This window comes from Vicugna pacos, chromosome 8 (assembly GCF_048564905.1).
Source record: "Vicugna pacos chromosome 8, VicPac4, whole genome shotgun sequence".
NCBI lineage: Eukaryota > Metazoa > Chordata > Mammalia > Artiodactyla > Camelidae > Vicugna > Vicugna pacos.
The window spans coordinates 46,744,142-46,770,116 of record NC_132994.1 but is presented as its reverse complement, the minus strand read 5'-3'; the positions used below and the strand labels follow the sequence as shown (position 1 = coordinate 46,770,116).

The 25,975-nt window shown below is 35.5% G+C and overlaps 1 protein-coding gene across 2 annotated transcripts in view; it reads right to left on the bottom strand.

Moving 5' to 3' along the window:
- The window catches only part of CENPW (centromere protein W), a 407,181-nt gene that overhangs the window by 203,301 nt on the left and 177,905 nt on the right, over positions 1-25,975 (bottom strand). The window contains exons 5-6 of one of the 2 annotated variants that reach the window (XR_012074982.1): positions 12,611-12,688; positions 8,103-8,296 (exon numbers count right to left, since the gene is read on the bottom strand). The gene's annotated coding sequence lies outside the window, so the exon portion shown is untranslated. Of the gene's footprint in view, positions 8,297-12,033; positions 12,156-12,610; positions 12,689-25,975 lie in introns of those variants that run through there. The other variant, XR_012074983.1, reaches the window with a different exon arrangement.

Sequence of the window (25,975 nt, the reverse complement as noted above, 5' to 3'; positions counted from 1 at the left end):
AGAGATTAACCATAGCCAACAAAAAAAGAAAAGGAGCCAAGAAAATAATTCTCTACAGTAAGAATAGAAGCCAAAAGATAGTGAGAAAGACAACTTCAAACTATTTAAAGCTAGTAACACTCAGTGTAGAATTTTATAACTAAACTATCATTCAGAAATAAGGGCAATATATAAGACATTTTCAGACAAATGGAAAAATGATCCTTACCATTGGTAAAGGATGTCCTTCAAGGAAAAAGAAATTGAAAGCAGAAATAAGAAATCAGAAGGTATAAACAGCATCATTATATCCACAAGTATATAAGATAATAGAGCAAAAATTTACAGGAGAATCAAAAACGCCAGTCTGGAAATAATTAAAGATTAAAGAGGGAATTACCAAACTGGAAAAAAGAATTAAGGGAATTATCTAGAGTGTGGAACAGAAATACACGATGTAAAATTGTGAAAATTACTCAAGAGAAGTTAAGAGATGTTGAGGTTAGAATGAAAATGTCCAAAATAAATTAAAAATGAGTTCTATATTGAGGGACTAAAGAGAATAAGGGAGAGGCAACATCTTTTAAATGGGTTAGAATTTTCCAGTGTTGACAGAAGATATGAAATCTCAGATTCCTAAAGTAGAAGCAGAAGAAAAGAAATTAATTTACAGCAAATGCACCATAGGAAACTGCAGGAAACCATAGCAATAGGAAGATATTAAGAGGAGAAAGATGAAAAGGAATGTTTCTTAACTATTTAAAGGGACACAGTGTAATTTTAACAAAAAAAATTAGGTAGGTACAATAAAAGAAAAAATATACAGGAGGATCAAAAATTTCTGTAGAAAAGTAAAGAGACAGGAATAGAAAATGGAATAGAAAATAAACATGAAAATCTGCTTAAAATCTTGGGAATATAAACAAGTAACAATAAAATACAATTTCAGAATTGTCATGTTGGCATAAATTATTAGGTCACATAATATCAAATTCTTGTGAGATGCAAGGAATACATTCCTGGAGAGACTGTGAAAAAGAAAAACAAGAGGTACACACTCTACTAACCTGAAATTATTCTGGGTTTTTGCCCTTGACAAACTCTCACATACATGCACAAAGGCATATGCACAAGGGTGGTCACTGAGCACTCTTTGCAACAATAAAACTTTGGAAAACTACAACTACCTCTTATTAACTGGTTTACTCATGCAATGGAATAATGCTATATAGCCATTAAAATTACTGATATAAATTTACATGTATTAATATGGATAAATCTAAAAACCTAATGCTGGATGAAAATGGAAGCTGCAGAAACACTACATGTAGTAGGGTAACATTGGTATAAAAATGTTCAAATGTAAAATGGCAGTATAGTTTTACATAAATAAAAAACACATATATAACACATACTGGAATGACACACCAATTTCAGGGTAAGTGGTTGCCTCTGGAAATGGAGGGAAGGATAAATGAGGGGGCTTGAGCTATTCCTATTTCTTAAACAAACAAGGTACTCTCAAACATTGAAATATGTATAACAAAATACGAAGAGCTATTTAATCTCAGTGGTGAGGATGTATTTTTATATGTTAAAATTTCATAATTTTTTAAAATGTTCATATATGTGCATAAAGCTGTATGAATACAGAATTTTTTTACAGCAGCATTGATTGTAATTGCAAAAGAAAATATAGGATCCATCTGAACATCCATAAGTAGGGAAATTAATAAGTAAATGACAGTACATCACACAAGAAAGCTACCAAAGAGTAGTGTAAACCTAAAGAACTTACGTTTGTTTGGTTTAATTGATGGTCCCAATTCTTTACCCCTCCTATCAAAGGCAGAACATTCTGCCCCACTCTTTGACTCTGAGCGGGACACCATACTCACACTGGCCAATGGAATGTTACAAAATGAGGTGAGAAAAGTCCTTGTGTGTTGGGACATGCTCTCTTGCTGCACTGCTCCTTGCCCAGAACCACAAGAACATACTCAGGTTACCTTGCTGGGGAAATGGGAGGAACACCTAAAGGAGAGCCGCGTCATCACTATGCTGATCATCCTACACCAGCCAGGCCCCTCAGCGCCTCCAGCTGACTAGCGATAGACAGCTGAGAAAATGCCACTGAGATCCGTCAAGTTAAATCCAGATGAATAAAAATGCCTAGTTGATCACAGACTCATGAGACAAAAATTAGTTGTTTCAGTCCCTTTACCAAAACAGTAAATTATCAAGGAACATTCTGATTGGAAAATGACTGTCATGGAATGTTGTAAGTTCATATTCTAATCAGAATTTTTCCTGATAATTTATCGTTTTGGCAAAAGAACTGGAAGAGCATTTCTCACCATTACTTCCCCTTAAATGTCTCCTTCCTTAATTGGCTCTAAAGAGAATTGTTGACCTGAAACAAACAGCCTGCCAGATATTACTCCAGCAAAGATGGATTTATTTGGGATGAGAAGAGAATTGCAATTTGGGGTCTGCAACCACGATGAACCACACACAAAATCCCTTCAGGGCAAGGGAAGGAGAACTCTTTTATAGAAGTGGAAAAAGGAAGTTGGGAGGGCTGGAGTAAACGGAATCTATGGCTTTTCATTGGCTGAGTCCTTGCCAGGAAAGAAGGGGAGACTTTCTTCTTCCTCTTGGGTTCTGTTATTGTCAAAGGGCATGGAGTTCCCAGTCCTGATCTCCCAACTATTTAATAGAGGTTTCGGTTTATTAATATTTTTTACAAAATTGAATTTGCATTCAGTACTCCAGTTACAAATAGTATTTAGAAATTTACATTTGCTAAGAGTTTAGAGTTAGAAAACCTCAGCTTATAACAGAAACAAATTTCTGTAAGGACCAGTTGCTTCCAGAATACAATGCTTTAACAAGCAGTTAAAGAGAATTATTAACAGGGTTTTAAAAAGACTAAAGCAGTTTCTTCACATTTAAATGTAAATAAATTTTACAACCATGGAATCAGAAAATTGTAATAATCCACAAGAGATTACTTGGTTTTGATACCTGATAAATAAGTTAACATTTTTAATCAGTATTCATTTTTAGGACATAAGTTAGTATGTGCATCTCTTTTATCTCTGCTATTTTATTAAAATACTATGCTCTCCAGAGTAAAGTCATGATTTACTTGCCAAACTTTTGCAAAGCAGGTACTTTCTTAGCAAACAAATAGCAGACATGTTTTTTTGTTTAGGTGTATGTTAATAACCACAGCTGGTTTGGTAATTCAGTTATTCGGCAAAGACATTATAAAGTACTTGAAAAGAAACCATCTGGTTTGCAGTTGTAAAACTGAAACCAATTAAAACATTTAAATGGCATTTTGTTATTCATTTTAATCTGTAAAAATATATTTTGCAAGTTCTAATTAGTGGCTGATTTTTCTCTGTTACTTTTTATAATATGAATCTGATTCTCAAATAACTTTTAAGTTCAACAAAGCTGTTCCTATAATTATTATATTGTGACAACAGATGAACTAAATGATGGAGAATATAAAATACACATGCATTGATAAGTAAAGACACAAATACAGTACATAGAATTTATATGTATCAGACCTGATAAAATAGAACAAAATATACCACTCCATAAGAATTGATTAGTTAGGTATAGCCTAAGAATCTGAAAATCCAGTTAAGGGCCTGTATCCACTTAAAAAAAAAGAAAGAAGAATAAAAACAGGACTCAAAGACTATAATCAGAAATACACTTTTTCCCCCACCCATTCTCCCTTTAAAATTTATTCGGTGATACTAGCTCTTCACTTTGCCTCTGGAATAAAGCACAAGAAGCCCCATGACTGTTCTTGTAACTTTCAGATGATAAAAACGACTCTGATCACTCTGGGTTTGGTACTATAATCAAAGCTTGGATTTGGTACTTAGAATGTCCAGTTTCGTAGTCAGAGTATTGGACTTCATTCAGAATTAGAGTTATTCCCCGTCCCCCTGGTGGAGCTTGTAAGCCAGCTATAAGCAAGAAGCCAGTAAAGCGGGGAGGGGTACTAATTTTGTACCTTTTAATCTCTGACTCTTTTCTTTAGTCCTTCTCTCCTACACCTCCATCTTGCCAACCATGATTTCTGAACCTTCGCTTCAGAGATAATGTGAGAGGAAGGAGAAGGGAGGAGCTGGGGGCAGGAAAATTCTTACTTGAGGGTCATTGTCTTTAAGTTGCTCCCTGTTTCTCAAGGCAAATGTCCAAAATTAACACTTTCTCTTCTGGGGAACTTTTATATTTGCTTGGAATGCCCTGCCCTACCCTCTTCCCATTCCAGGTGGCCTCTGATCTGCAGTTCCCCTGATGAGGCCGAAGGCATTCCATCTCGGTGTTGCTTACATCTCTGCCATAATGAGTCTGGTGATTTACCTCTAACTTCTCCTTGCGAGGCTTGTTTGGCCTCTCACGGACCTGCTTGCGCAGTATCTAATAAGGCATCTGTTCCATTTCTCTCTCCCAAATTTATTTGATGTGCAGGACACACTCAGGCATCCTTAACCCCACATACCTAATACAGCAGGACACTCCCCACAGAAGAGCTTCATTCTGCTTGCAGCTAACCACTCCCTTACCCACCACACGTCCCTATGACTCCCTCACTGCAGGGCCGCCTTGTTCAAAAAATCCTTCTCACTAATCTCCCCTCCCTCTCTGCTTTCTTTACTACTTGTATTTCCAATGAGAGGAAGGGGTTTTTAGAGTTAAGACGTCCTTTTACAGACATTTCTTATGAAAAATTTCATCTTGGTCTGGCAGATCATTTTAAAATTTCATAACCCATTACATTCTAATATTTTAATTAAATTTTCTCTTTAACATCTGGCCTCAATAGTGTTTTTATTCATAATAGTCCCTAGCCAGAGCAAATATTTAAATGCTGTACAGACAAAATATTTTCACCTTTAAATTAATAGTACCATTACAAATATTTGACACCTGATATAAATCATCTTTTCCCTATAATCTCTATAATGTTACAGAATGAGGCATAAAAGTTTAATAAAATAAAAATGATTGTTTTCTTTTTGTAGTGGCTTTTGCCACTGTTGGCTCAGTATCCCCATCATCATCCTTTGAAAAACAATCCCATATCTTGGCCATAGAGGTTGTCACGTGACCCAGGCTGGATCACTTATAATTTGCTTTAGTTGTGGCACAGGGATTCATCCAAGGATGGGTATATGCATCCATGTAAGCAAGTCAGAGTTCTTCTCCCAAGATTTTTCTGCTAAAGATGATAAGAATCTTTCTTTCCTCCCTGATTGTGACTGAAGCTCACAGTCTGAGACCCAAGAATTTCCAGCAGCCATGTCCCTAACACTCAGAAAGAAGCATAAATTAGAGGCAGAGAGTTTCTGACATCCCTAAGGCTATCTTTGCTCCTGATATCTTCCTTTACATGGCCCATCCCAGCATCTTTCTTCTAAATCTCCTTTTTCATTTAAGCTAGTTTGAGAGCTGTTTCTATCACTTTTAATCAAACATGATAGACATGATTATTAATTTCTCAAAGCGTATATGGTATCTGGGATCTTACAATACTTTAAACCCAGATAAACATAATTAAGCTCAGTTTTAAGGGCATATAATACCATTGATACTTAAAGTAGCTACAGTTATTCTAAAAGCATGTATAAAGAATAAAAGAAGATACTCCACTATTAAACTCAAAGGAATGGATAGTAGCAATGGAAAACAATAAGCATGTATTTTCAATTTCATGATTTTGTGACATCTAAGTGACTTAAGCTCCTATTTCTTTTAGGTCCTTTGTGGGGACTAAAAGTCAATGTAGCCAGGTCAGATGGACTAATTAATGATTAATGAGAGCATTGTTTTTAATTATAAAATATGTATAATAGGAAGAAAAATATGTAGATGTCTTCTAAACAAAAACAGAAGACAGAGCACTAATTAACTAAATCCAAACATTTAAAAAAATACATATCTGCTGTTACTTATTTACTACTCTTTTCATTCAAAAAAAGATTTGAAGTAGCAAAGAAGCAAGCACTTGGATTCCAAAACTTCCAACAATTTGAACACCCTTTTCAAAGACTCTTAAAAATACTTAAGACACACTGTATTCATGAAATCATCTAATGAATAATTTGTCCATTATTAATTGCTTCTGGATTCAGGTAATTTTTATAGAAAGCATAAAGGTGAAATACATTTAATTCTGTCAGAATTTAGAAACAATGTCACATAAGCAATATAGCCTCATATTTAAATAACAAGCTAAACTGAATTATATTCCTCATTTGCTATTAAATGCATTTTAGATTATGAGCCTAGAAACAGGTTCATGCAGCTTGAAGAAAGAGTTCATAGGATGAGTAAATTATCTGTGATTTAGAGTTTCAAAACAAATCTTCTCTTAACTATTTTTAATCAGTTAATTTGCTCACTCACTCATTACATATTAATTGGGCTTTTTTTGTTTAATGACTGTACAATAAAAAGATATTTTCCATATCCTTCCATGATCACATAGAGGAGATGACCAGGCAAACTCAGACATATATTAAAATGTCACCACGGCTCTAGTGGAAGTGTGTGTGTGTGTGTGTGTAAAATGTAATAGGATTACAGAAGGAGGAAGACCTAAGTTTAGGGGTTGAGATGGGGTTAGAAAATTGGAGAAAGCTACACAAAATAAGTAACATCCGATTTGAGAATTGAATTCAATTTTCAATTTAGGCATGAAAAGTTTATCCCTAGTGCAGAAATGGCTTTGGTGACCAACCTACTTTTTAGGAGACTATATAGCTGGATTTACAGAGTTAGTGGATCAGATGCTGGATTCAGGTTAAAGGGGAATAGTTCAATGTAGTAAATGTTCAGTATAGGCTGGGGGAAAGGTGGTTGCCAGTTGAGTCACTCGAAGTCTACCAGGACTTCATCAAATATGTAGAGTTTCTTAATGGGGACCTTATATTTCTTATTGCATTGTTTAATTTTTAAAATTATACTTTATGTTAATTTTAAATGGACATACCTGAAGTACTAATTTGTCTAAACATTCTGCTAAAATAAAAAAGTATTCTTTATTAGACAGTTATTTTAAAGTAGTTTATTTTTTACAAAGACAATAGTTTGCCAGAATCTGATTATTATAAAATAGTCTTTGTTGTTAAATAGAGAAAAGATCTCAAGTCAAATATAATTAATCTTTTAAATTTACATTTTCTCTTTGTAAAGTATAACATACAGAACAAAAGAAACTTTAAACTCTATTGTCAAACAAACATGTATCTATCACCTTCCAGATGTTTTTCAAAATCCTTTTAACAATCCCAGACAATTGTCAAGGTTATTTATATTTGAACATGGTTTTGCTTCCTCCTAGCTATCTATTTGATTATCTATGTCCTTCTCCCTCTATTTGATTCTAAAGTGAAATGTAAATTTGTGACATCAAAATCTGATCTAGGGCAACCATTTGTTGTTTGTGATCAATCATGGCTTTATGATCTGACTGTAAGAAATGAGAAAAATTACAGAAAAGAGAATATTTGTACAAATTGTTCTAACAGTAGTAAAAATCACTCTCACAGCAGTAGAAAATAATAGCTAACATAGCTATTTCTTTCTTATAGTCCTCAGTTTCTACATTTATTAAAGTGTAAAACATCCTCTCTTTAAAAATTAACACCATCACTTTATAAAGACCATATTCTTAAATGCACGCAGATATGTTCAACTTGCATGAAAATTGCCATGTAATGTCCCCATTTGATCAAATTAAATATTAATGTTTGTGGGGGACAGCGAGAGGCCAGAAAGGAGGTGAGTTGGTCACATCTCCCAGAACTTTGAACCATATTTTTGGCATCAAAAACAAAGACAAACGTATTATCCATTGCTGCAGTACTTTGGTACAAATGTGTTTTATGCACAAGGGTCATATATTTGTATTTTTCTCTATTGTAACGGATTAAGTTTGAATCCCATAGCACTATAATATGTGTATTTACAAATAGAAACCATATTTATTCTGAATGCATTTGTAACTAAGTATACAATTCACAGCTTTATCACTTGTTTTATGAGTCCATTTGGCTTGGCACAGAAAAAAAATAATTAATCAAGCCTGAAGATTGCAGGGCCTGGTCTTTATTTATGCAGAAACTGCTTATTTATTAACATCAAGCATCTCCCATTTGGTCTCAAAGAGATGTATAGTTACAGGGAAACAGAAAAGCTTTCAGTAGATGATTGCACAACTACAGATGCTTTTTTCCGACACCGTCACAGCTGAGGAGGTCCAACCAAATGAAAAACAGTTCTGATGAAGTGAGAAACAGAAAAGTGGTACCATGCAAACGTTATTACATAATAAAATGCAGGCCAGCACACATTTTTTTAAAACTCTCTTCATTAAATTTATGTGAATCAAGAGAAAAGGGTGAAAAGTATATTTACTGATGATAAAAATTATTCTCTGGATAATTTCAGTCATCTCATTTAAAACTTATTCTTTATAAGTTTCTAGATTTCCCCACGTCCTTTTAGCTCTCTGTCATCTACTCCAAAGTTAAACTTTTTGGATTTAATAAAGAAATAGAATTTGCAGGTGGTATGTTCCTGAACAGTCCTAATATCATAATGTTACAAAACACTTAAGTGAAAATTAGTAGGCTGTCCTCACTAATCCTAGTCTTAAAATATTTTCAGATGATTCATCCTAACCTGTTTCAATAGCCATGTCAGTGTGTGTGTCTATCCTGCCCCACTGGGAACGATGCCAGCCAGAAAATGCATGAAATCATGGGATGTGTTATGATGCTATCCCTGAAAGATTTCCAGAGTAAGTTATATTCACAGCATTATACTACAGGGAGCCTAGCACCCCAATGGATTCCTAAAGTACATGCAGATGTGTTTTTCTGCATAAGCAGTGCTAGAAATATTGCTTATCCTCTGGAATGTGCTAATATAGAGACAGATACAAATATCAGAGTAATTGTAAAACATACATACATGGATTAAGCATACTCATTTCTTGCTACCAAAGGCATTTTTTTCTCCATTACTTTGTACGTATGCATAATTTATGTGTTTGTGTGCATGTGTATATAAAGTTTTGCCACATAGTCAATTGTTTTAATTAAAGTAGTTATCTTCAAGCATATTTCCTCATATTCAATTAGCGCCTCTATACTGGAATGGAAAATAATTTTTTTCTTTTCTTTTTCATCAGCATTCATTAAGCATTTATTGTTTGGCAGGAAAATGTGTTGAATGTTTAACATAGATTATCTCATTTAATCATTACAACAACCCTCTAAAGTAGGTATTTTTATGTCTGTTTAGCTAATGAGAAAATTGTGCATCTGAGAAATTGTGAGACAACCAATTAATTAATGAGTGGAGTAGCCAAAATTCAAATTCAGGCTCTAGCTCCAAAGCCATTGCTCTTAACCAGTATTTCTTTCAAGTCAGCTAACCAATAAACTAGCTCAATATATTAGCACAAAAGGGATTTTTAAAGGATTCCAGTTAAGTATGTTTCATTAAAGAATTCATAATAAATGAATAAAACATACTCATCTTAACTAAAAGCAGTTGGAAGGAATTTATTGCTCTACTGGGTCCCCAGCCCTAGATGTCTTCCTGCTCCCTTATACAAACATCCAAAAATATTTGAAAGAAATGTGAATCTATCATAAGGTCTGAGCTATTTTGATGCCTTACATTTCTATACCATTTCTTTAAATATTATTGACAATTTAAATTTCTATGGTATTGTTATTTGCTCAAGTTAGTCACCCAAGAATGCTTTGCATACTGTTCCTTGAAGAGATTGCATCATACATTTAATTTCTGTACGGTGAGTTCTATTCTGGCATACTTTTCCCCTCCTGCCTTTTGTACTCTCTTCAGTGGTGCATCCAAAGACAGAAAAGATAGGAATGGAATGAAAAGAGCCGATTATCATAAACTTCAGAGACAGCAGGATAAAGTATTATCAAAGTTTGTTACTGGTTTGGATTTACTGGTCATCTGTAGTGTTGTTTCCAGCATAACCGTTTCTAGTTCTTTCCCAGAGGGAGTACAAAGAGGATGAAGCTAGCATTTATTTTAATATAACAAGTAAATCCAGAGTCAGCCCTTCACATAGGCAAATAATGTTTGAAGCCTCAATCTACTGGACTTGTCAGTGTTATCATCCCTTTTTATTAGACAACAAAAGTAGGTATGGTTTCCACCCAAGGCACATAAATATTTCAATAAAACGTGCTTTGATGCTACAGCCAATGAGACTGTTTTTTGACAGAGTAAGATAGAGTCAGTCCTTTTCCAAAATGTGGGAAATCGGCTAATTAGAACTGAACTTGTAAGTCTTTTTCTTCCTCCTTCTACTGCAAGCGAACCTATATAATCCTCTTATCAAGGACAGAGAGAAATAGAGCAAAGAGAGTGCAGTGCAAAGAAAGATGGTTGAATTTTATAGCAGATATTTTCCAGCCTAAGTGTTTGGAGAAGAATAAAAATCTTTTCATGTTGTAATTTTGCACATATGTTTTCTGTAGTAATCTGGGAACAATAGTAGCTTTAGTCACAAAAATGTAATTGAATGTGACTGATGTTGAACTCCAAGCAATAGCAGATCAAGGGATTATGAATTCTCTACAGTCACTATAGAATCATGATAAAATAATGTAATCATTCTGACACTGTCTAGCCTGATATACATTGTTGAAATTAAGAGAAAGAGCACATGACCTGGAGCCAGGACAATAAACGAAGGGCAGAATCTGAACAAGAGTAGGACAGAGTTTTCCCATAACACATCTGAACATGAATCTTATCGTTTCATGGTCATGAAAATTTTAAAATTAATACAAATTTGTACTATTAAAGTTACAAATGCATGTACCCTTTGAACTGGGCTACTAATTATAGGAATTGACATATATACAAGGTTAGCCACTGCAGCATTCAACAACAGAAAACTGGAAACAAAGTAGATTGCTTTCCAAGGGCATGCCTTTTCTATATCCAAACAGTAGAATACTAGCAGCTGTAAGAAATAATAAGAAATCTCTCTATGCACTGTCTTAGTCAGCCTAGGCTTCTATAAATGCCATAGACTGGGTGGCTTAAACAACAGACGTTTATTTCTCACAGTTCTGGAGGCTAGGAGGTTCAAGATCATGGTACCAGCAAATTCAGTTTGTAGTGAGGGCCCTTTTCCTGGCTTGCAGAAAGCCGTCTTTTAGCTGTACCTTCAAATGAAGGTGGAGAGAGAGAGAGAGACCTCTGATCTCTTCCTCTTCTTATAAAGACACTATCCTTTATGGAGCCTCCACCCTCATAACCTCATCTAAACCTAATTACTCCCAAAGGCTCCACCTCCAAATAGCGTCATGTTGGGAGATAGAACATGTGACCTGCAGGACACAACATTCAGTCCCCAGCAGCACTAGATAAGGAAAGCTTTCAAGATCTATTAAGTGAAAAAAGCAATGTGCAAAACCACTTTGTAGACCGCTATGTGTTTAAAAGGTGGAGTGATGTCAGAATATACGCTGATTTTTTGTTGTTGTTGTTGTTATTTACATTTTAGAAATTCAGAAGCTTATACTGGAAACTAATAAAAGTGTTTGTGCAGAAAGAGTGGGAACTGGGAAGATGAATAGGAGTACTTAGTACTTTTTAATATCTAAATAATATGACTATTAAGCAAATGTTTTACTTGAAAACAAAGAGGAAAGCCAGTATTGAAATTGGGCATTGCCTGTAAACTGCAGTTGAATTTGTGACAGAATTCAACACCCATTAATGATAAAACTCTCAATAAACTAGAACTAAAGGGAAAATTCTTTCATCAGATAAAGACAGTCTAAAAAAAAACTTTATAGCTAATATAAACTTAATGGTAAAAAAAAACTAAATTGTTTTCTCCCCAAGATGAGGACCAAACCAACGATACCTAATCTCATCCTTCCTAATGAATATTGTCCTAGTCAGGGCAATAAAAGACAAGAAAAGGAAATTAAAAGCATACAATTATAAAAGGAAGAGGCAAAACTGTCTTTATTCACAAACTAAATAATTGAGTACATAGAAACTGATAAGGAATTAACAAGAAAAATGTGAGAACTGATTAGTGAATTTAGTAAGGCTATGAGATACAGGTCCTATGGGGGAAAAAAAGAATATATAAAGTCAATTGTATGAGTATATGCTATCAAAAAGCAATTAGAAATTCAAAGTTATAAAATACCATTTGCGATAGTAGCATAACCATAAAATACCCGGATAAGGTTAGCAAAATATATGAAAGGCCTATACCTGAAAATTACAAAAGGCTACTAAGAGAAATGAAAGAAGCGTGAAACAAATGGATTGGCATACTGTATTTATTGACAGGAAGACTCACTATTGTTAAGATGTCAAATCCAGATTGGTCTGTAGATTCAATGTAATCTCAACCAAAATATCAGCAAGCAGAAAGCTTTTTGTAAAAATCAACAAACCTATTCTAAACTTCTTATGAAACTATAAAGAAACTAAAATGGTAGAGGCAAAACAATTGTTTAAAAGGTGAACAAAAGTAAAGGGTTTATTTATTCTACTTTATTTCTACACTTACCGTAAAACTCCAATAATACAGACAGTCTGGTGTTGATGTAAGATCAGACATACAGCTCAATAAAACTGAATGAAGAATCTAGAAATAAACCCACATATATATATGGTCAATTGACTTTTTACAAAGATTCTAAGGCAATTCAGTGCATAAAGGGTAACCTTTTCAATAAATGGTACTGGAGCAATGGAATGGCCATATTTTTTAAAATAATAAATAAGGGAATCTTGACTCTAATCTCATGTCATATACAAAATTAACTTGCAATGCTTCACAGCCTATTATAAGAGCTAAAACTACGGACATTTCTCTGATTTTAGTAGAAACCCAGAGAAATATCTACTCTGTTGGTCTAGGTAAATACTTTCTAGATTGCACACAAAAAGGAGGATCACAAAGATTAAAAAATTGATAAATTAGATTTCATCGAAATTTTAAACTTCTGTTCTTTGAAAGATATTGCTAAAAATAAAAGACAAGCCACAGAATAGGCAAAATTCACAATCCACATATCTGACAAAGGACTTATACCCAGAATACATAAAGACTTCGGACAACACAATAATAAGAAAACAAACAACTGAAGTAAAAACGGACAAAATATTTGAACAACTATTCCACAAAAGAAAAAAATTAACCAATATGCACACAAAACAGTGCTCAATATCTTTATTCAGTAGTGATTACCTGGAGGTAGAGCTGGGGTTATTGATTACAAAGGGGCAAGAGAGAATTTGGGGGAGAACTGTTGTATTTTATGACTTCACTTAAAGTGGTAGTCACATAGATGTGTAGCATTTGTCAAAATCAACCAACTGTACACTGGGTATATTTCCTTTTATATGAATTGTATTGCAAGATTTAAATTTAAAAAAAATTACAAAACAAGGAAGCTAAATGTGAAGAGGGAGAGAAAGAGTAACTCAGAAGGTAAGAGAAAACTCAGGAGAATGTATGTATTAGACAATTCTTGAAAATAACCTAAAATTTTCTTGGCCACACTTCTTACTACAGCCACTGCAGCAATGACCAGCTCTGTGCAGTCTTTGACCAGCTTTGCAAATTGCAACCGGAAAGCTCCTCACCTCAGCCTGTGTTCTGGTCCTATCACTTCTTGTTTTCTCTGACACACTGAACCAGCTTGGCCCTAATTATTTCTCAACATGAAAGTATAAGGGAATTAATGTTCATGGAGCTATCCTGACCATTAGGGTATGGCAGACAATGGACAAATGTAATCAGTTTCAAAATGCATTACCTAAGCTCCCATGGAGATGGCCAATCTGATAATATGCCTTTGGGTTGGCTTTTCCTCATTCCTTGTTTTATTCCTCAGGTCCCTCACCCCTTCCCTGGGATCATTTCACAATAAACTACCTTTATGCCAGCTTTGCTTTCAGGCTCTGAGGGAAAGCAGGCTAGCGCATGAGAGGAAATCAAGTAATAAAATAATGATAATAGCTAAAAAGTATTATGTACTTACTATGTGTTAAACATTAATTTAAGATTTCTATGTATATTAACTTATTTAAATTTAAATTAAACAACAACCCCATTTTATAAGAGAAAACTAGCGGGAAAAAGGTAAGAAGTGGGTAGAAAGGGGGTCAACACTGACAAATGCTACTAAAAATTATAAAATTGGATGGATTTTACAAGTCGGCTATTATTAATAAACTTCATGAAAGCAACTTCAGTGGAGTAATGGGAATAGAATCTAGATTTGAGGAGACATTGAACCTTAACTGAAAATCAATTCTCAATTGTGCAGAAATATGAATATTATAACCCTTGGAGAAATAGTAAGATATACTGTGGTGGATAACCTTAACAAAGCCTTCACATCTACTCTGATTATAACTTTCTAAATCTCTTCCATACAATGAATTTAATATCAAGAACTTGAGTTCTCAGTATCAAATTGCAGTAAAGGAATTTTGCAGGGGGACTTCCAAATATATGGGTACTATAGTTGAATAAAGTGAAACAATAATAAAACGTGTCGTTGATGTAAGAGAAGTAGGATTGAATACAATGGTGGTCAGAAGAAACCAAAACATATTCACGGCCACCTTTCATAACCTTAACCTATTTATCATGATAGAACACTGTATCCCAGAGTGAATTCATCAAAATAATATATTTCATATTTTAGATTTCTTTGTAGCAATACTGGATTGTGCACTACTGTTTCTCCACAAATGCTCAAAAAAAAAAAATAAGAACGGTATGATTATGAAGTCCAACAAAGGACTACTGATTTGAGAAAAAAAAAGTCTATTAACATGTCATTCTTTTGCTATTCACAGGGCATATTGTTGGTCATAGGTAGAATTCAAGACTTCAAACTTGTGGCAAACGTGTCATGTTTATAATGAATTTTCAAGGTCATGATCATTAATCATCTTTTCTGCTATATAATTTAAGCTACACAGTTCAAAATGCAACAAAGTGGGGAGGGTATAGCTCTAGTGGTAGGGCACGTGATTAGCATGCACAAGTCCTGGTTTCAATTCCCAGTACCACCTCTAAAAATAAATAAACCTCATTAACTCCCTGAACCCCCCCAAAAAAACTTATAAAATAAATTAATTAAGTATTTAGAAAACATAAAGAAAAAAATTATTATAAAAAATAAATTTAAAAAAATGCAACAAGTTCTAAACACCTACACTCAAAATTCTGGCCTCTTGTTTTGACTCTAATCAATGCAAAGTTCTGATTTGAAAGTCAGCCAGTATGTTCAAATAAAAATCTCAATAAATAAGACAGCAGTTGATATTCTTAGGAGGCTCATGGCGGTTGATATGTAGCCGCCATCTCTGTTGGCACATCACTCCAGCTAGCATTCTCATCATAACAAGTGCTGCCGTTTATCAGGTGTTCGTCACAGTAAAATGAAACTAAACTTGAAAAAACTGAAAGCAAAACTTCATAGGATGTCTGTACACTCTAGAAATAAGAAGATGCTTTGCAGGGTTAAGTATGTGCTGGCAACACATCTCTTCTCCTATTTCAAGGACAAAATTGAAACCATATTTCCATGGGGTGCAAACACTGATTGCTATATGTTCTTATAAACAGAGAACTACAAACAGGACTGCAGCATTCTCTTGATCCTCCTTTACTTTTATGTGAAGTCCAAAAATGTATCAGTTAAAGGAGACTTCTGAATTCAATTCAGAACACAGGCAGGGATTCATATGTCAAGAACAGAGGCAGAGCATACTCTAGGTAAGAGTGAAAACAAGCAAAAATACAGTTCTGTTCAATTTGAAAGACTTAAAACTGTTACTCACTAATGGGTGTAGAGTGAGTAAACACAAATTGCAGATTATCTCAAAGTTTCACTTAAACTGTGAGTTTTGTCCTTTCTCTTCTCTTCCTCCCTCCACTAATGGTCAGGCCTGGTCATTCAGTCCCAAACAGCCAAAGTACTTCTCAGTCCCTCCCCACTTAACTCCCTTCAGAAGCTGTATGATCGCCCACGAGACACTGCACTGTGTAGCTCCCAGCATCCTTCGAAGCCGCATCTCTTGCCACTCTCCTTCTTCATCTAATAAGCCCCAGCCACACTGAATTTCTTTTAGTTCCAAGTGCTCCAGGGATCTTTCTTTTTAGGATATTAGCAAGTTACTCCCTCTGCCTGAACAATCATTTCCATCAACATTTACCTGGCTAATTTGCATTCATTGTTCAGATTTCAATTTTTATGTCACTCACTCCACGAAGATGACCCCTTCAAGATTGTTTCGTGAATCCTATCCTGTTCTTTCATTACATTATTTTCTTCTTTATAGTACTTAAAATTAAAGCCAAATCATTAATTTTGAAATTATTTATTTATTGTTTGAATGTAGGTTTCTTAAAGGCTGGTATCTGTCTTGTTGGTCACTGGGTCCTAAGTACCAAAAGTAATTCTCTACAAGTACTTAAGTGCATGAAAAATTATTTGGGAGGGAAGGAAAGTAGGTAGAGAAGGAGGGAGAGTGGGATAAAGAAGGGAGGAGAAAGAAAGCAAGAAAGGAGGAAGGGAGAAAAAGAGAGATAGAAGAAAAGAAAGAAGAAAAAGGGGGAAAAATTAGGTGCCTGTTAGCCAAGTTCTGTTGTGTGATACCAGAGGGCAATTATCAAATGTTTTGTCTAAGGATTCAATGATCAAATGGAAGATCATGTTTAAAACCAGTCTCAAGCAACTGTCAAGAGTCCAGGGAAGAAAATCAGAGAAGTTGAATTCAAATAGGAGCAAGTGGGAGCATAGAGTGTGATGGTTAGTTTTACATGTCTGGCCATGTGGTGCCCAGATTAAACATTATTTCTGGGTGTGTCTATGAGGGTGTTTCTGATGAGATAAGTATTTGAATCAGTGGACTCTGTAATATAGATTGCCCTCCCCCATGTGGGTGGGCATCATCCAATCCACTGAGGGCCTAAGTAGAACAAAAGGCAGAGGAAGGAGGAAGTCACTCTATTTTTACTTCCTGCCTACCTGCTTGAGTTGGGACATCTCATCTCATCCTCTCTGGCCCTCTGGTTCTCAGGCCTTTTGACACGGACTGAATGATACCACCGGCTTTCCTGGGTCTTCAGCTCACAGACAGAAGACTATGGGACTTCTCAGGCCCCATAATCACATGAGCTAATTCCTTGTAATGAAAGAATGAATAAATGCACATACACGTAAGTGTGTGTTTCTGGTTCTATTTCTCTGGAGAACCCTGACTAATAATACATTAAGATAAAATCCAGGAACGAGGAAAACAAGGAAGGGTCAGAGCCTGCAAAGAAGATTCCACATACTGTCTCAGATTTTATTTGTATAATGTTTGGTCCATAAAGAGACCTGTATATAGTAATGTTAGGCTATTTGTTTCCATCTGGATTTTGATTCTGACCAATCTAGACAATTTGGTCAACATGTACTTCTGCCTGACTGTTTGTCAAATAATAGACATATGAATTTTAACTTCCTGTAAAGAAAACAGGCTTTTAAATTAAATTTTATAGATCCAATAACATGTTCAATGAGGTTTTACTCTATTTATTAAATAGGCATTATATAGGTAACACTTGCACTTGATTTGTGGAAAAAGTGAATTTTATTGAACCATAATACTATTACTGGTCACTTTTTATAGAATTAATAAATATATTTAACATATATTCACCACTGTCTTAAAACCATTTCCTCTTTTTAAAAAAATGCCTCCTAGTCATCCGGTAGCATTGCAGGAGAAGAGGGAGTGAAAGAATGGGCATGTCCCAGGCCTCAAGCAAGTTTCTGGGATGCGTCACCAAGTGAGGGTCCTTGGCTTCACGCAAGACAGAATTCAAGAGTGAGCCAAAATAAAGTGAAAACAAGTTTATTTAGAGAGATACATATTCCACGCGCAGATGCATTTTTATGCAGAAAATCCAAAATATATGGAGTTCTTATGGTCTTGTTATGTAATCAAGTCTTCAAGATGTTTGTTAAAAACCAACGTATTTTACTCAAAAAACAAAGGGGAAAAAACCCTCTTAAAACTCTTAAAACAGGAATGCCTTAATTATAAACCAAATCTTTTCCCATTTTAACGTATTTCTAATCTAGAATATCACCTATTTTGTATTTTACAATAATATCCATGTTATATCTGACTTAAGGAGGTGCTAGTCCAGGGCTTTCTAAGGTTACGGTCAGTACCAAGTCAAGATATCTTATTTATGGATGAGTCATTCAGCTCCACATCCAGAGATTCTTAGCTTCTGAAACCCCAGTGAACCCGCACCTACATCATTTCAACCACTCACACTCATGGCCTCACCCTGGACCTTGTCACCACTCAGAACTGTCCCATCTTTTATTTTTAAACTCCCATGTGTATCTGTAGTTTGTCCAGACCACAGTGACTAGTGAGTGTAAGGTCTATGTCTGTTTTGCTTACCATTGTATCTTACACAATTTATATTTCAGAGCCTGATTTCCTGACATTATATTCTATATTTATTTGTTTATTATCTCTCACTTCTCTTGTACTGTAAGATCCATGAGGGCCTGAACTTTGTTTTATTCATTGCTGTGTCCCCAGTATCTAGAACAATACCCAGCTCATTATATGTGTTCAGTAAATATCAGTTGAATGAGTAAGTATAAGTAAATGAGTGCCAGCACAGCATCCTGAATATAATCTGTGGTTAATAAATATGTATTGTGTAATTGAATAATGAATAATAATAACTAATACTTATTGAGTGTTTAAGCTGTGCTGGGTACATTCTAATTGCTGTAAATGAATCAATCTTATTTTATTTTCAAAATTCCCTGTGAAGTATATGGCATTATAACTGCCATTTTACAAATAAGACATTTAATTAAACAAATATACAAATAAGCCAAAGTAAACTTACATACTATATAATTTCAATTGCAGCACAAAGGGGCAAAAAGACTTGAAGATTCCCACAGCTTCCCACAATGTAGCAGTTGGATGGGTGTATCTTGTAAATTAATTCCATCCCCAATAAAAAACATTTCTGTACCTTCATCTTTAACAAAATACTCATTTTAACATATCCAAGTTAGGTTTTAAAAGCAATTAGGACAGATAGCTCTAGCATGGTTGGGTGACACTCACAAAGCAGAAAGGGCAAAGATTCACAATTCTAAAGTGTCTATTCCCAAGTTTTTTGTTTTCTAACTTATTCCCATTCCCCAAAGCAAAAGTGAATTTAATGCTCCAGCCCACCAAAACAATGTCAACTGGTAAAACCCCTAAGCAATGAGCTACTTCTATGACGATTGGGCCCCATCCAGTTAGTTCCTACGAGATTACATTTGACACTTTCTTAATCATCTCATACTTACTGAGAATAGAATCTTTGCCGTTTACTATAGTGCAGCTTTGATCCAACTTGAGGACTTTTTTCTAGGACTTTTAACTTAGTATTTTGGTTGGGGCTAATTTATGTTAATGATAACAGATGAAAAGTTCTTTTGGCTTTTGGCTTTACTCCCACTGGAAAAGTAATCACTGACATTCAATAGCTTAGAGGAAAATTAGTCTCTTCCACCACTGAATTAAACTTTATGATCCGTGAATTTTAATTAGGTGAGTTTTTCAATTGCTCCTATAATGAACTAAGTTGTCAAATAAAAAGAAACTGAATCGTGGAGAAAGGTATTGATGTCAAAGATCAAATAAAAAAATAAAACAAAGTAAAGCATGCTATAGCTGGAGTGATTAGGACTGAGTGGTGGACAGAAGTGACATACAGACTTCTGTTTGCATAGGGAGAATGTAATGCCACTGCAGGGTGTAATCAATTTCCATCCTTCTAGTACCAACCATCAACAAGGAAGGAAATCAGTCAGAAGCCATACAAAAGTCAAAAGTAAAATTAACTTAGGCATTTTGGAGATCACACACACACAAAGACATTATTCACTTTTCAACTTCATAAAAAACATAAAGTTCTACTCAACAAGTGATAAAATATATGCCGTAATCTCATGCTGTTGATTGGTAGAGAGACAAGGCAAGTCTGAAGAGATGTGTTGTCTTACTTGACAGCTCCTCCTTTCCTTGTGCTCTAGGACTCACCCTACCATCTACCATTCTCTTCTCCTATTTTGTTACTTGTTTGTTAATCCATTAGTTGTTAGATGTCTGTAATTACTGGCTCCTTCCTTCCAGTTAAAAAAAAACAATTAACCAAACAAAACCCCCCAAAAACCCACCACAAAACCTTCCTTTGATCGTATGGCTCCCACTAGTTAAAACTAAAACTCTAGCTCTCTCATTTCCTTTTCACCAAAGTCCTTGAAGATAAAATTCTTCAAAACACTATATTTCTGTCCTCAAAACACTATATTTCAACTTCTGTCCCTACAACTCTATCCCAACTGCTTTCAAAACACCACTAATGACTTCTGGCTGCAAATCCAAAGAACAGTTTTTAGTTCCTATCTCTCTGATTTCTTTTTTTTTGACATTTGCCATCATCTCACTCCCTGGCACTCTGATAGACTGGCTTTCTACTCACATTTCTATCCATTTCCCTTCCATCTCTTCCATGTCTTCCACTGACTCCTCTTCCCCCATTATACACAGAAACAGTGGGTAGTCAAGGATTCTATTTTTTGCCCTTTGAACTCTCTCTGACTCCCAAGTCTTTATGCCTCATAACCCAGAAATCTATATCCAATAGCCCAGTGTACATGACTTATTTTGATTTTCCATAGACTCTCAAACTTAGCATGTGACAAAAGGGACTCGTCAACTTCTCTGCAAATCTATCTTCCTCCTAAATTTCTAATTATAAGTGAAAGATACTGCAATCCACTCAGACACCCGGAGTCAGAGGCCTGGGAGGAGCCTGTTCTCTTACTGTCTCTCTTCTACTCTGTATCAGCTCAGCATGGCTTCTTTTTTTTTTTTTCCTGTATCTCATAAATACCCCTTAACCTATTTCCTCTTCTCAATTATATTTTAGTTTCAACTTTTATAATTTCCCCTTGATTGTATCAGTAGATTTTATATCTCTCTTCTTGCCACCAGCTTAGTCTTTCTCCAATCTATTTGCCTCTACTGCTTCCAAATTGCCATTTCTCACAAAGTAGATCTAACCATTTCTTCCCCTGTTTGAAATCCGATATCTAGTAAAGGCATCTCTCCAATAAACTCTGGCACTCCTCTTAGCCTGTACTCAGCAGGAGTGACACCTGTTGGTGCTTCAGTTTTTGCTTGACCCTTCTCTGACCCTGTGGACAAATAGACAAATCATTGTGCAGTAGTCCAGTGACTCACAATACTTGAGAAAGCCCTAGAAACTGAGTGGGGAGATGGTGGTGCGGAAGGGAAGACATCCCACACCTGCAGTGAGCGAAGTGAAATGCCAAACGAAGCCACCTTGTGATGCTTCCTAAACTGAGACACTGATTAAATACATTTAAATAGGTATTTAGATATGAATCTTAAGCTCAAGGGAGTCATGACACAACAGAAAATATAAAGCCATGAAAATGGATGAGATCATATAATGAGAGTTTGGCCAAAGAAAACAGAAGAGTCAAGTCCTAAAGAATAGCAATCATTAGAGAGAGCACCAAAGAAGAAGGAAAGGAGTGACCAGTGTGGCAGGGAAGCAGCTCGGGAGAACAGATTCAGAAGCCAGGGCCAAAGAGGGCTCTGAGAAGGACCTAGCTGTCGTGTTGTATTTTGCTGAGTTGTCTAATAAGATGAGGACAGACGATTTTACTGGCATTAATGACATAAAGATCAGCATCAAGGAAGATATGGGGATGAAGCCAGATTGGAGATTTGAAAAGTAAAGGAGACATGAGGAGGTGGAGGCAGAGTGTGTAGACAGTTTTTTGGGGTTTTTTTGTTTGTTTGTTTGTTTGTTTGTTTGTTTGTTTTAGTAAATTTGGATATGATACGGCTCAGAGAAATGAGTTGGTGTTTAGGGGGAGTGCTTAAAGGAAAAGTTTCCTTCTTTTCCTCCTCCTCTGACACCTCCTCCTTCATCTTTTGTTTTTTCAACATGGGAGATATTAGATGATGTTTAAGGTGGTGGGAATGCTCCAGCAGCCAAGGAGAGAGTAATTAAGTAGCAGAGAGAAGCAATAGTAGAGATACATTTCTATATGAGGCAAAAGTGGAGGCGCTTGCCTTTGACTGATGGGGGGGACACTTCTTCCAAAATAACAGGAAGGAGGAAGGCAAAGATAGTGCAAATGCAGGGAGCCTGTATGTTTGGGTCGGAAATGAGGGGATTATTACATGGTCTTCTGTTATTTGTTAACAAATGAGCAGTGATTATCAATGAGAGTGTGTATTTAAAATACGGGAGAAGAAGGAGGTTTAAGGAGAGAAGCAAATCTGTTAAGAGTTGTCTTACAGAATTCCAAATGAAGCCTAAAGAAAGACGCAACAGAATTACTAAGCATTGTTAGGAGCTTATTTGGAGCACATAATCACAAATTTAAAATGAATCCACTAGCCTAGTTGCACGATTTTTCTCCAGTAGTGGTTTGAGTCCTGAAGTGATAAGAAAGATGGAATTTTTTTTTCAGGTGTGTGGTGCAGGGGGAAAGGCAAAGAATCTGAGAGTATTTTATGACTACAGTGAGATGACTCTCCTCTGAGACAGCACTGCCTCCTGTGCATACGCAGAGCATATTCGTTATCACGCAGAACTGTGATTGTTGGTTATGTGCATGCTTTGTTATTAGACCAGGAGACTACGTTGAATAATCTATATCTCGCATCTGTACTTTCAAAAATCCGTAGGCACTAAAATGTTTGCTGAAGGAGTTCACAGAAAAACCTTGGGAGTTGTTGAATATAGAAAAAGACAATATATTCTTTTAAATTTAACAAGATAGCAGACCTCAGCACTTGAATTTCCATAGAGATGGGAAGCACAACCATAATCCTGAAGTGGTCAACCTTTAAAAGAAGAAATGTCATCAGGGCAGAGAAGACTGAAAAAGTTTGAAGCCCAGGAAGAGTCTTGCTAATGCCTTCTTCAACATGGTAGAGGTAATTTACCATTGAGAAAACAATCCTCTGATGGTTGACTGCTACGTGATCTGTTTCAGCATGCTGGGGTTCCAGGGCTACGGAGTGTTTTACAACTACCAAAAGAAGCTCCTTGTTAGAACAGAACAAGTCAACATATGCTGAGCACAGGATTTTAATCACAAGGGTTGGTAATAACTTACTTAGCCTGTCTGACCGCAGGAAAAGTCATTTAAGGGAGTGCTATAGGAAACTGGCCATTGGAGGCGGGAGCTGGGGAGGGTGAAGTGCATACATAATAACTTCAATTCACTCTGTAGGTATTTATTTATAATAAATAAAATAAATATAGTAGGTACCTACTGTGTTTCAGGTATTGTATTCAGTTTTAAAACTTCAGGGGATATAGCTAATGTCAAGACAGCCTGCTCCCCTCAATCAGAGGCGATGTGTTTATTGTTTGCAACTCTGTGTGTATAATAAATTATATTTACTTATATATTCTATGTCAGCTTTCCCCCCAAAATGTTCATGACATATGAATAAATGTTCTGGGGAGAGGAGAGTTTCCAAACACAAACCACTTTTGGAATCATTAAGTTAAACAAAGTTAAATGGGTTTCTTTCTGGAAGGACTCCTAAAAGACTTTGAAGGGCTAATCTGTGTTAAGGTTTCTTAAGAGAGGGGAAGTAAAATTATAATTCAGTGTTATCAAACCTATCTGATTAAGAACTCTGTTCATAAAACAACTTTTAACACTTCAGAGGACTGATGTTTTATTACTTGATAAATTTGGAGTTACATAATATCTTATGTTTTCTATTAAATATGTACAGTGTATGTTATAGATGTATATTCATATGTGTTAATTATCTTCTTTACCCATTCCCAGACCAACTTTAAACAAATTGTAGAGATATTTTGCTATCAGTTCACTTTCAAGAAATAAATGTTTTCATCCTAATTAAATGTTGCTATTCTAATCAACAAGCAGCTATAATTATACTTACATACATTCTTAAGAAAGGACAATGAAGTAAGAAAGGCAACATAAAATATGTATCTCAAACTAGAGCACCAGGTAAACCTTCTTCAAATCCCAGGGTTGGTACATTTCAAAATATCATTTAATCCAAGTATTTTACCATACAAAGAATATTAAGATTATTTCAAAGTTTTGGACACTCAGCAAGATGATTCTTTATGCCATACCCAGAGACTTTTATCCAAAAATGTCATAGTGTTCTGCAAATATTTCTTAAGTCAGCTTTACAAGTAATTTTCAAAACTCATTATGCCCACAGAAACTCGGTTTGGCCAGCATAGTTGGACCTGTCCACATTTGTTAGTTTCAAGTTTTTATCCCTCCTAGACATGCCCATGTTTCACATGTTCCATCAGCCGTGTGCCACTGTGTAGAACCAGCTGAAGGGACCAAAGCCCAGGTGTGGCAATTATACAGTTCACGCAAATGGATGGATTATCAGACCAAATGATTCAAGAATGTGTGTTACATATCATGACTGAGTTCCCCTCAGGGATGATATTTACCATATCTTTTCACTTTGGCACAGTTGGCATAGACTTAAAGGCAGTTTATAATGAAAGTCATTCAGAGTCAAAAAAGAGGGTCAATGAGGTCCTAAAGAGTATAAAAATAATGATACTCTGAGGATGGCCATAGTAGGCCATTTAAACAAAACGGAAAGACATGGAAGAGACTATGTACATATATTCCTTTTTAAATACATTGAGTTTTTTTAAACCATCATTAGTGATTACACACTTTTAATGGTTCCCCATTATCCTCAGGATCAAGTTCAGACTTTCTGACCTGGCAAATAAAATCTTTCACCACGTACTTTTTCCATCTTCTTCCCTCATCATACTATCCCTCTCTTCATTTTTCCCTTTCCTGACGTTACGCTGTTTCTCATTGCTCCTCACAAAACTTGTTCTCTTCCAGACATTTGCTCACTGTTCCTTTTGTCTAGGATTTTGTTCCTTCTCTCTGCCCTTCAAGATTCAAGGAAGATCTCACCTCTTTTCTGAAATTTCCCTGACTCTCCTGGGCAGTTTCTTTCTTTCTTTTTTTCTTTTATTCACAATAATTTGGACATTCCTCATCTGTAGAACTATTGTTTTTTTCTTACTAGACTGAATTCCTTGGAAACAAGGACAAATGACTTACTCATCTTTGTGTGTCCCCCAGGTAGGCTAGTGCCTGGTTCATAGGAGGAACTCAACCAATGTCTCATAAGCAAATACTGAATAAATGTTTAAATGAATAACTTGAGCTGAAGAATAGTCCTGATAGTTTTTATTATTTAACCATCATTAATGACTAAATTGAGATATAAAAAGAAAATAAATACTTGCGATCACATCACCGCTTCCTATCCATACAATGTAGTCAGGAGTGTATTTTCCTCTCCCTGATTTAACTCCATCTAAAATTGTATTCTATCAAAAGACATAGAAAAGAACTTAAACCATTTTTGGCTTTAAAATTTCTATGCTGTATAGAATTTTCTCAAATTCTGCGTTAGTTCGTCATAACACAAAGAATATACAAATCTATATTTGGATATTGTCTTAGCTCAAGCAGCTATAAAAAATATACCATGGAGTGGGTATCTCATAAACAACAGAAGTTTATTTCTCAGAATTCTGGAGGCTAGAAGTCCAAGATCAGGCGCTAGCTGGTTAGGTTCTGTTGGGAGCTCTCTTCTGAGTTACAGACTGCCACGTTATTGTATCCTCACAGACTGAAAAGAGGGTGAGCCACTCCTGTGCCCTTTTTTTCATAAGGGCTTTGATCCCATTCACGGGCTGCACCAGCATGGACCTAATTACCTCCCA